The sequence below is a fragment of the Rattus rattus genome, chromosome 15 (assembly GCF_011064425.1).
Source record: "Rattus rattus isolate New Zealand chromosome 15, Rrattus_CSIRO_v1, whole genome shotgun sequence".
NCBI lineage: Eukaryota > Metazoa > Chordata > Mammalia > Rodentia > Muridae > Rattus > Rattus rattus.
Window position 1 is genome coordinate 38,965,840 of NC_046168.1, and position 9,962 is coordinate 38,975,801.

Genomic DNA, 9,962 nt, shown 5'->3' on the forward strand with positions numbered 1-9,962 from the left:
TAAAGACACACAGTCAGACAGTAGGCAGAGCTTGGAAAATACTGTGGAAAAGTTGTAGAAACTCTGTAGGAGCTGGGAGGTAGAAGACACCACTGGAGGTAAAAAAAAAAAAGAGATCCAGCCACATAAGCCCAAAGATACAGAAACTGAAATGTCCACCAGAGAGCCTGCGTGGTGATCTGGTAGCCTACATTGGACTTACAAAGGCCCTCAGAATGTTGCAACATTTTTGTAGCTTCATCTTCTTGTGAAGCCTTAAGACTGGTAGTAGGTGCTCATTCTGACTCTGCTGCCTGTCCATGGGAGCCATTCCCCTCACTGGTTTGCATGCTCTAACCTTAATAGAAGAGGAGGTGCCCTGTCCTAACACAAACTGATAAGCCATGACTGCTGAATATACTTGGAAAGCCTGCCCTATTCTGAATATGAATGAAGGGGATTTGCTAGAGATGTCAAAAAGAGTGGTGAGAGAGAGAGAGAGAGAGAGAGAGAGAGAGAGAGAGAGAGAGACAGAGAGAAACAGAGACAGAGACAGACAGAGACAGACAGAGACAGAGAGACAGAGTAAGAAGTAGAAAGACACACAGAGTCACACTGCAACAAGCAGATTCACACAGAAACAAAGGAGAACAGAAGAGGCATCAAAGAACACAAAAGTAAAGGGTTGTCTCCATAAATCTTATTTTAAGGATCTATAAGAAGTTTCCCCTTTCCCCACTACCGCGGGATAGGTCCATATGACATTGTTCTTGGTTCTCATCGAAACTTAAAAGGGAAACTTACACAATGTCCAGAGACTGTGATGTCCTACAGATGGAGGAGGACAGTGTCCTCAAATTCCTTGCTGCAGGAACCCACTTAGGTAGCACCAACCTTGACTTTCAGATGGAGCAGTACCTCCACAAAGGGAAAAGTGACAGTATCTGCATCATGAACCTGAAGAGGACCTGGGAGAAGTTGTTCGTTCCTGCTGGAGCTATTGTTACCATTGAGAACCCTGTTGATGTCAGCTTCATCTCCTCCAGGAACACGGGCTCCAGGAACTGAGCTGTGATGAAATTTGGTGCTGCCACAGGAGCCACTCCAATTGCTGGCCAATTCACACATGTGTCCTTCACTAACCATATCCAATCAGCTTTCAGGGAGCCACAACTTCTAATGGTGACTGATACCCCAGATAATCTACAGCCCCTCACAGAGTCCTCTTATGTCAACCTGCCCACCATTGCTCTATGTAACACAAACTCTCCGCTGTGCTGTGTGGACATTGCCATCCCATGCAACAACAAGGGAGCTCACTCAGTGGGTCTCATGTGGTAGATGCTGGCCCAGGGAAGTACTGCGCATGCAAGGAACTATCTCCTGTGAGTAACTATGGGAGGTTGGTCCTGATCTTTACTTCTACAGAGACCTAGAGGAGATTGAGAAGGAAGAGCAGGCTGCTGCTGAGAAGGCTGTGACCAAGGAGGAATCCAGGGTGAATGGACTGCACCAGAGACTGAGTTTACTGATGCTCAGTCTGTAGTGGGTGACTGGTCTGAAGGTGGGCAGATGCCCTCTGTGCCCATCCAGCAGTTCTCCATGGAAGACTGGAGTACAAAGGCAGCCACTGAGGACTGATCACCAACTCCCACAGCACAGGCCACTGGTGGGTTGAAGCCACCACTGAGTGGTCCTGAGCTGCTCTGCAGAAACCTAAGCAAAGGGCGGAAAGGTAGAAGGAAAATAAGGTTCCTAAAACCTGAAAAAATAAATAAATGAAAATAAGTTTTCCTCCTGTCTTTAGGGTTAGTCAGTTGAAAAAGAATGAATTCAAAGTTGAATAAGAAATGTGTACCTAATCAATGAACAGAAGGTGCTGACCCATCTAGCTGAATGAGGGAAAATCGGGAGGAAGCTAAGGATGAAGGCAATCTTGTAGGAGGATCAGCAGTCTCAAAGAACCTGGATCTCTTAAACACTGGATCACCAACCAGGAAGCATACACCGGCTGAGAGGAGGCCTATGGCATCTATATAGCAGAGGATTCCCTGGATTAGGTCCATTCATAGACGATGCACCTAACCCTCAGGAAATGAGTGGCCCCAGAAACATTAAAGTTCCTGTGGAGTGGGTATGGTGGGGAAATCCTTGTTAAGATGGGTCAGGAGCAGACCATGGGGGCAGGGAGGACGTATGGGATATAGAATCCTCAGAGGTGGGACCTGAGCAGAATAAAATTGGGGGTGTAAAAATGAATAAATAAATTAATTAATTAATTTTAAAAAATCCACATCCTAACTCATCAGTGAATGAAAACAACCCTAGGATGTCAGCTCACACCTCACAATCAGAATGAATAAGATCAAAAACAGTAGATGCTGGTGAGGGTAGGGAGAAAGAGGAACACTCCTCCATTGTTGTTGAGATTGAGAGCTGGTAAAACCATTTTGGAAATCAGTCTGGCATTTTCTCAAAAAAATTGGGCATACAAATAACTGAGGATCCAGCTATACCACTTCTGGGCATATACCTAAAAGATGCTCCAACATACAACAAAGACACATGCTCCACTATGTTCATATCAGCCTTATTTACAGTAAGCAGAAGATGTAAAGAACCAGATGTCCTCCAAAAAAGGAATGGATACACTTACACACTGGAGTAGTACTCAGATATTAAAAGCAACGACTACATGAAATTCTTAGGCAAATGGAGGCAACTATAAAATATCGTCCTGAATGAGGTAACCCAGTCACAACAGAACATACATGGTATGTACTCACTGAGAAGTGGATATTAGCCCAAAATGTTTGAATACCTAAGAAAAACTTCATAGAATATATGAAACTCAAGAAGATGATGTAAATGTTTCATTCCTTCTTGGAAGGAAGAATAAAATAGTGGAGGAAACACAGAAACAAAAAATGGAAATGCGACTGAAGAGAAGATCATATAGATACAGCCCCACCTGAGGATCCATCCCATATGCAGCCTCCAAACCCAGTCACTCCTCCTGATGCCAAGAAGACCTACCTGACAGGAGCCAGAGATGTGTGACTCCTGAAAGGCTCTGCTGTAGCCCTAGTGATACAGATGAAGATGGTTGCAGCTAACCATTGGACTGAAAAAGCAGACCCCAAAGGAGGAATTAGAAAACAGACTAAAGGAGCTGAAGGTGTTTGCAACCCCAGAGGAAGAACAACAATATCAAACAACCAGATCCCACCAGAGCTCCCAGGAACCAAACCACCAACCAATCAGTACACATGGAGGGACCCATGACTCCAGCCATATTTGTAGCAGAGAATGGCATTGTTAAGCGTCAATAGGAGGAAAAGCCCTTGGTCCTGTGAAGACTTGATTCCCCAATGTAGGATAATGCCATTGCTCGAGGGTGGTGTGGGTAGGTAGAAGTGGGAGCATCCTCAAAGAAGCAGGGTGATGAGTGAGGGGATATAGTTGAGGGGGGAAATGGGATAACATTTGAAATCTAAGTACATAAAACTTAAAAGAAAAGAAACAAGCAGAGTGCTGATCAGGACTTGAACTAGTTCAGGCTCAAGAGCAGCAGGACTACTGGTGAGTGACTACTGATGGAGAAAAGATTTACCACATTTTTGTGTTAAACTACCAAGGTTTATGTAGATCAAGACAATGAAGAAAAAGTCAGCTCTCTTGGAAGTCCACAGTTTTGTTGATTCTCTGGCTATTTTACTGAACTCTTTGCCTTAAACTCAATGTTTTCAACTTCTAATCTCACTGGCTCAGTGGTAATATTTAGCGTTCCACTGCTTTCCTATCACAACGGCATTTATAAGTTCCAGTGTGTTGGTAACTATACCTGATTCATGCCTGTGCTGCTGTTAAGAAGTTTTGGGAGCTTTATGGCTTCATCTTGATCACATGATCACCTCCTAGATGCTTGGGACATGATCCTCATGTCATATAATCTTTCTCCTTATAGGCTTTTCATGTCTGGATAATTACCAACTTATCAAGCGGAATTGGCCTATTCAAAGATGTATCCTCTGAATTTAGATAAACCTGTTCCCATTACCAATAGATTGAACAACTCATCTAGTTGTAGACAAACAGCCACCAAGAGACCCAGAGTTTATCTATTGTCCTTTATTTTGTCTCAACATGGGATGTAGTTCAAGACCATGATGTTGAACTATGTTCCTTCAAAAGAAGAGTTAGTTCCAACTATTGTTTGTGTACTAAGTCAGTTTCAAGAAACTCTTGCTTTTGTCTTAACCACAAAATGAATTTTACAGACTATCAACATGCACACACGCACACACACACACGCACACACACACACACGCACACACACACACACTCATGGACACACATAGACACACAGACAGATTCACATATATGTTAGCATGTGTGCATATAAGCACTCACATGTACCTTCATGCATGCACAAGCACAAATATACATAACAGATGTAAGAATGATCTGCTGTGCATTCTCTCCATGCATGTACAGCAAGGAACTAGCATGCACATGCATGTACACATACAGGAGATCCTGAACAACTTTTGGGAATTGGAACAAAAGAAACTAAGAAAACATCACAGAGAAGAGTAAAGGAAAAATGAACTCAAGTCTACTTTATATGGCACAGGAGAGAATATAGTAATTTACTATAACACTGCCCAGCATTGTGGAGTAACAGGAAGGTCTGAACATGATATGGAATCCTCCGCTCACTGGCTTGCTAGACTGTGACCAGAAACTCTGTTTGAGGGACAAAGATGATCAGAGCATGAACAGTGAATGACTTTGAACCAAAAACTACTAGGAACAGCAGAAAAGAAAACACAGATTGTAGAGAAGGAGGTGGGATATGAGAAATTTAGGAAGATGAGTGACTAGAAAAGAAATTAGCTGCAACATAACACAGGATGGGGACAGAGAAAGTGTACTGTTTCCTGTTCAAGTTTGACTCAGTTGCTGTGACAAGCAACAGGACTAAATGCTGCTAAGGAAAGAGAAAGTTTTCTTGCAGGTGACAGGTCACAGTCCATCACTGGAAAGAATCTGAACAAGGAATCCAACAGGAATATGAAAAAAGAAGCAATGGAGGATGAATCCCCTCAGAAAGAGTGCTAGGGTGCCAGCTTCCATCTTATAAGCTGGTTGCATGTGCCTCAGCCAGCTGTATACAAATGGCTGTAACCTCTGGACTTAAGCCCTAAGATGACCATGGTGGGGGAAACTGACTCTGGGACAGACAATTCCTATGCAAACACACTGACATTGTAGGGCTACTGGCTGTCACAAGTACGCATATGGTCTCCTTCCACACAGAACACATACAATGTCACATAAAGGCAAGGAAACAGGCCTAGGGTATGTTTATGGTAGATGGGGATAAGTAGGGCTGAATTTATGATCATGTTACAGACGCAGCTCCACAGTAGGGACTCAGCCTGCACAGCTAAGGTAATGGCTATATCAAGATATCTCTGGGGACAGTGCAGTGGGAAACAGATGTATTCCTGAGTTTATTTGTGCACCTAGGAAATGGGAGGGGACATGGGAGCCTTTAAGGAAATTCCTGTTGAAGAAGGGACAGCAATGGAACCATCCTCTTGAAAATGACATAACAATGCAGAACCTTGGTAACTAAGCAACCCACTGGTTACAGCAAGCCCTGCAGGCTCACTTGTCAGAGACAGTAGAGAGGGCAGGATGTTCTCTTGCTGTCTTTGAACTACTCGAAGCTCAGGCTCCAAGAAACACAACAGGGAAGGCCATGATGGTGTCTGGTGGCACAGGATTCACTCTTGCCTTCAATGCCTGTGGCCATTTTCAAAAATGGGAACAACTTTGACCAAGGCCAGCCAAGAACAGGAACACACAGACCAGGTAAGTGCTCTCTTTTCTCTGTGGGTTTGGCATTGAGATAATTCAGGTAAACTTGGATGAGGAGAGTAATTAAGAAGGGTGCAGATCTGGGCCAACCCTCCACCTTGATCTCTCTTCAGGTGGAGAATGCTTCTGTTAAAAATGACCAGATGGAACCCCAGAGAGAGGCCTGGACCAGGGCACAGACTGTGGTTGAACAGATGAACACCCTGGTGTCTTCTCTGAAGAAATGGGACCCCTTCGTGGTCCTTGCCTTTCTGTCTACATACAGATATTTTGCCACCCCCCTACAGGTGTTGGACCTGGTGTTTGTGAGGTGAGTGCCCATCTCCAAGCCCAAAGTTCTCAGATCCTCCTGTTGGTTTCAGGAATTCCCATCCCCCCAACTCTGTCTCTCCCTCTCTGTTTCTCTAATTGTCTCCCTTTTCCTTCCACCGTCTCTGTATGTTTGTCTGTGTCTCTTGCCGTCTCTCTTTCTCATTTTCTCTCTCTGCTATTCTCTAGCTTCCTTTGTTTTCTGTTTCCCTCTCACTTTCTTCTCTCTCTCCCTCTCCCTCTCTGTCTCAGTCTCTATCTCTGTCTCTATCTCAGGCTCTGGCTCTGTCTAAGTCAGAGTCTCTGTCTCTGTCTCCATCCTTTTCTTGTCTACATAATTGTCAGAACCCATTAGCATGCTTTAAGCAAATCCTTCTCCCATGCTTGGTCCAAGGGATTGGGTTGTACAGAGCTCAGACCATAAAAATGGATGTAACTATCCCCTCTACTTTGAAAAAGCTCTTTACCCTCCAGGCAATATTTCTGAGGCCTTAGTGAATGCAATTCTCTCATACATGAAGGAGGTACTAGAAATACTGGAGTACCCATTAGAGATATGTCCAAGTAGAGATCCATGAAAGACAATGCAGGAAACCATGTGACCAAGGAGATGTCTGGATACAGACACCTGTGTTCATCTTTGGCACAGATACATGGAAAGCACCTATTGTGTACATCTGAACAAATATTTCTGAGAGCAGCCAGAAGTGACAGTATTAGTTGAGGGGACTGGGACTTTAGAGGTGACATACTCTTTGGTCTTCTCTAAGTACACTTACTTCAACCCTTATTCTAAAGAGGATGAACAAGTAAAAAACACCCTCTGTAGCTTCCTGGAAACATGGATGGACACGAATCCTGAGGACTTTTGTGACCCAGCAGACCTGTTGCCTCTGAAATACCTGAAGGCCTACTTGAGTGTGTGCATGCCACACTCTGATCTTAGTGTCCGCGTCAAGGTGCTCCTGACCCAGTTGCAGGAAGAACATGCCAAGGATTCCCAAAAAAAGGTTGAGGAACAATCAGATCTGGGGAGAGACTCATCAGCTCCACACATTGAATGGGTGTAAATCAGCAGGGAAAAGAGACACTCTGGAGCCAGAACTAAATTGTGAAACAGAGCTGGAGGGAACAAAACCTCCAGAAGTTTCGCTGATGCATGAGTAGTTGCAGGCAAATATGGTAGCCTTAGACTAGACAGCACTCATAATAGCAGCTGTGGAACCTGTGTCTCAGTATGTCGGCAGATACAATGTATCTTTCAGTCACCTCCTGCTTGCTACAGTAGGCCTACCTATTTAGAGAAAGGCTCTGTCAATGTGGTCATCAATTGCACTCTGTCCTATATCTGAGCTTCTGCTCCTGCCCCTCATGATCAGTTGCTGATTTCAGTCCAAAAGCAGTTCCAACCCCATAGCCAGCCTTCCTCTTCCATGAGAAATATACTTTTTACTCCTTTGATGTCTTAAATGTTGATTTTATTTAAGTATTGGTTTTAATAAATTTTTAGTATTTGATTTACATTGTCAAAAATTCTGTCTAATAATGAGAGAAAATATCTGCAAATTATGAATGGTCTATCTGATAAATTATTTTAAGTTTATTCAAAGTTGTATAAGGAACAAACATAATTTTAAAAAGATAAACATAAGCACTTAAAACAAGTGACATGCTTAAATTGTAAAAGGTAAATGTCTTAAATAGTGTCTTACTCTTTTCTAAAGAAGGTATACACATCACTAATAAATCACATGTAATAATGCTCAGCATTACCTTTCGGTTACCTTCAGACTAAACCTGAGAATTGGTGCAAATTTCAACCAGTGGTTGACAATTCAATCCACATAGAAGTCACTATAGTTTACACCCAGATATTCCAAGGGTTGGCAAGGATTAGGAATCATAGAATCACAGTGTATTTCTAAGGCACATGTAGAATGCCTTACAACTTTCAAAAACACTTTGTCAGTACCTCAAAAATATAAACGCAACTAATTTGACTTTTTTCATGTAATGATGTGTAAATCCTCCAAAGAATTAAAAATCAGAAATCCGAACTGTACAAATGATCTGCTGTAGATGAACAGATAAATTGTAGTTGTGCTAATTCATGCTACATCCTAGGCAAGGTTCAAGAAACCAAATACAAGTCTAGAATTAGGCCAGAAGTTCTATTATGAATAGATCTATGCAGGCAGAGAGCTGAAAGTTGACTTCCCATGATTTTTGGAAGGAGAAAATGGTTTTTACTGGGAAGGCCAGAGAGCATGTGAGGAGTGAATGTGAGAGTAAATGAGAGAGCTAATGTAAGAGCAAAAGAGGGTGAATAAGAGAGCGAATCTCAGCAAATGTGAGAACAAGTGAGAAAGCATGAGAAGAGCATGTGAAGAGTGAGTGAAGAGAGAATGTGAGGCATGTATGAACATTGTGTGTGTGAGTGAAAGGAGAGTGCATATGGTGTGTGTGAGATATGTGTGAGGAGTGTAGGAAGAGTGTGTGTGAGAATGAAAGGTTAATGAACAGAGGTTTGCAATAGTTTGGGAGTTCGAGAAAAAAAAGCACAATGGAGAAAAGCAGAGTGCACAAGAGAATGAAGAGAGTGTGCAGCCTCAAGCTGAGAGAGAGGGAGAGAGAGAGAGAGAGAGAGAGAGAGAGAGAGAGAGAGAGAGAATATAAACCTTGAAATTGCCTGTCAGTTTGTACCCAAAGAATAGTCTGTGTAAATTTATTATGGGCCTTCCAGATACCCCTGCTTCCAGTTGAGAACTTTGATCCTCTGTTGAGACTGGACCCCAGCAAGAAACCCCTTCTCAATGACTAAAAATAAAGATAAAAATCCCTTAAAAACAATAACATGGAATCCATATTACATACACAAAGGACAAGGAGAATTAAAAGACAAAAAGCCAATATATGAATAATAATGAAATATAAAAAGTAAGTTACAGAAAGCCCTGGTAGAACACTATGAAACAAGGAGCATCCTCCATAGATATAAATGGATTCATTTTCTCTTGGCCACTTTCTGATGACCATGAGGACTGCACTTAAGTGTAGTTTGTTTCCCTAGAGATTCCCTTAGAAAGAACTGAACTATAAACTGCAAGGGTTATCAAGTGGAGATAATCCTGTATTAAGGATGAATGCAGGAAGACACTTCTCCAGTTTAGGACTGAGTATTCCAAGGTGTCTCACTCTACATAAGGTCTGCTTATAGGTCTAAGTATGTCTTGGGTTCAAGGAAGCTTCTCTGATGTAGGTTGAGAAAGACACTGGTCTATGAGTATAACAGATCATAAGGAATCACTATTATACCCTTTCTTTTATGGAACATTCCTATTTAGATTTTCCCCAGTTCTCTGAACTATCTAGTCTCAGGTTCTTGGTCAGCCATGCAGTGTCAGGTATTGGGTCCATCTTAGGGAGTGAATTTTAAGTCAGCTATCTCTTACTTACTCCCAGAGTCACAGAAGTACATGCATAACTAACCAACCTGACACTATTGAAAGTCAAAGGTTTTATAGTACGGTTATTGTTTACAGGTTTTTTTCTTGTAAAGCTGCAGAGAATTCTGGGGCTGACTAGATACCTGAAAGGCAAGGAATCCCAGCTTTGGCTATCTCCCATCTCAGAATGCATTTTCCACTCCTGGAGCATCCCTTGTCTCAATGCAAGCTCTCTGGGATAAGCACAGTCAAAGTCTCCATGTTATGCCTCTGCAGTGCACATACCCAAAGGCTGGGTGGACATGGACCAACAATACAGATCTAAACAAGATTCTCAAC

General features: G+C 42.6%; 2 pseudogenes; both read left to right on the forward strand.

The window, feature by feature from the left end:
* The first annotated feature begins 786 nt into the window (after positions 1–786).
* Positions 787–1,679, forward strand: LOC116884673 (annotated as a pseudogene).
* A 4,006-nt stretch (positions 1,680–5,685) lies between these two features.
* Positions 5,686–7,247, forward strand: LOC116884357 (annotated as a pseudogene).
* Positions 7,248–9,962: the final 2,715 nt, after the last annotated feature.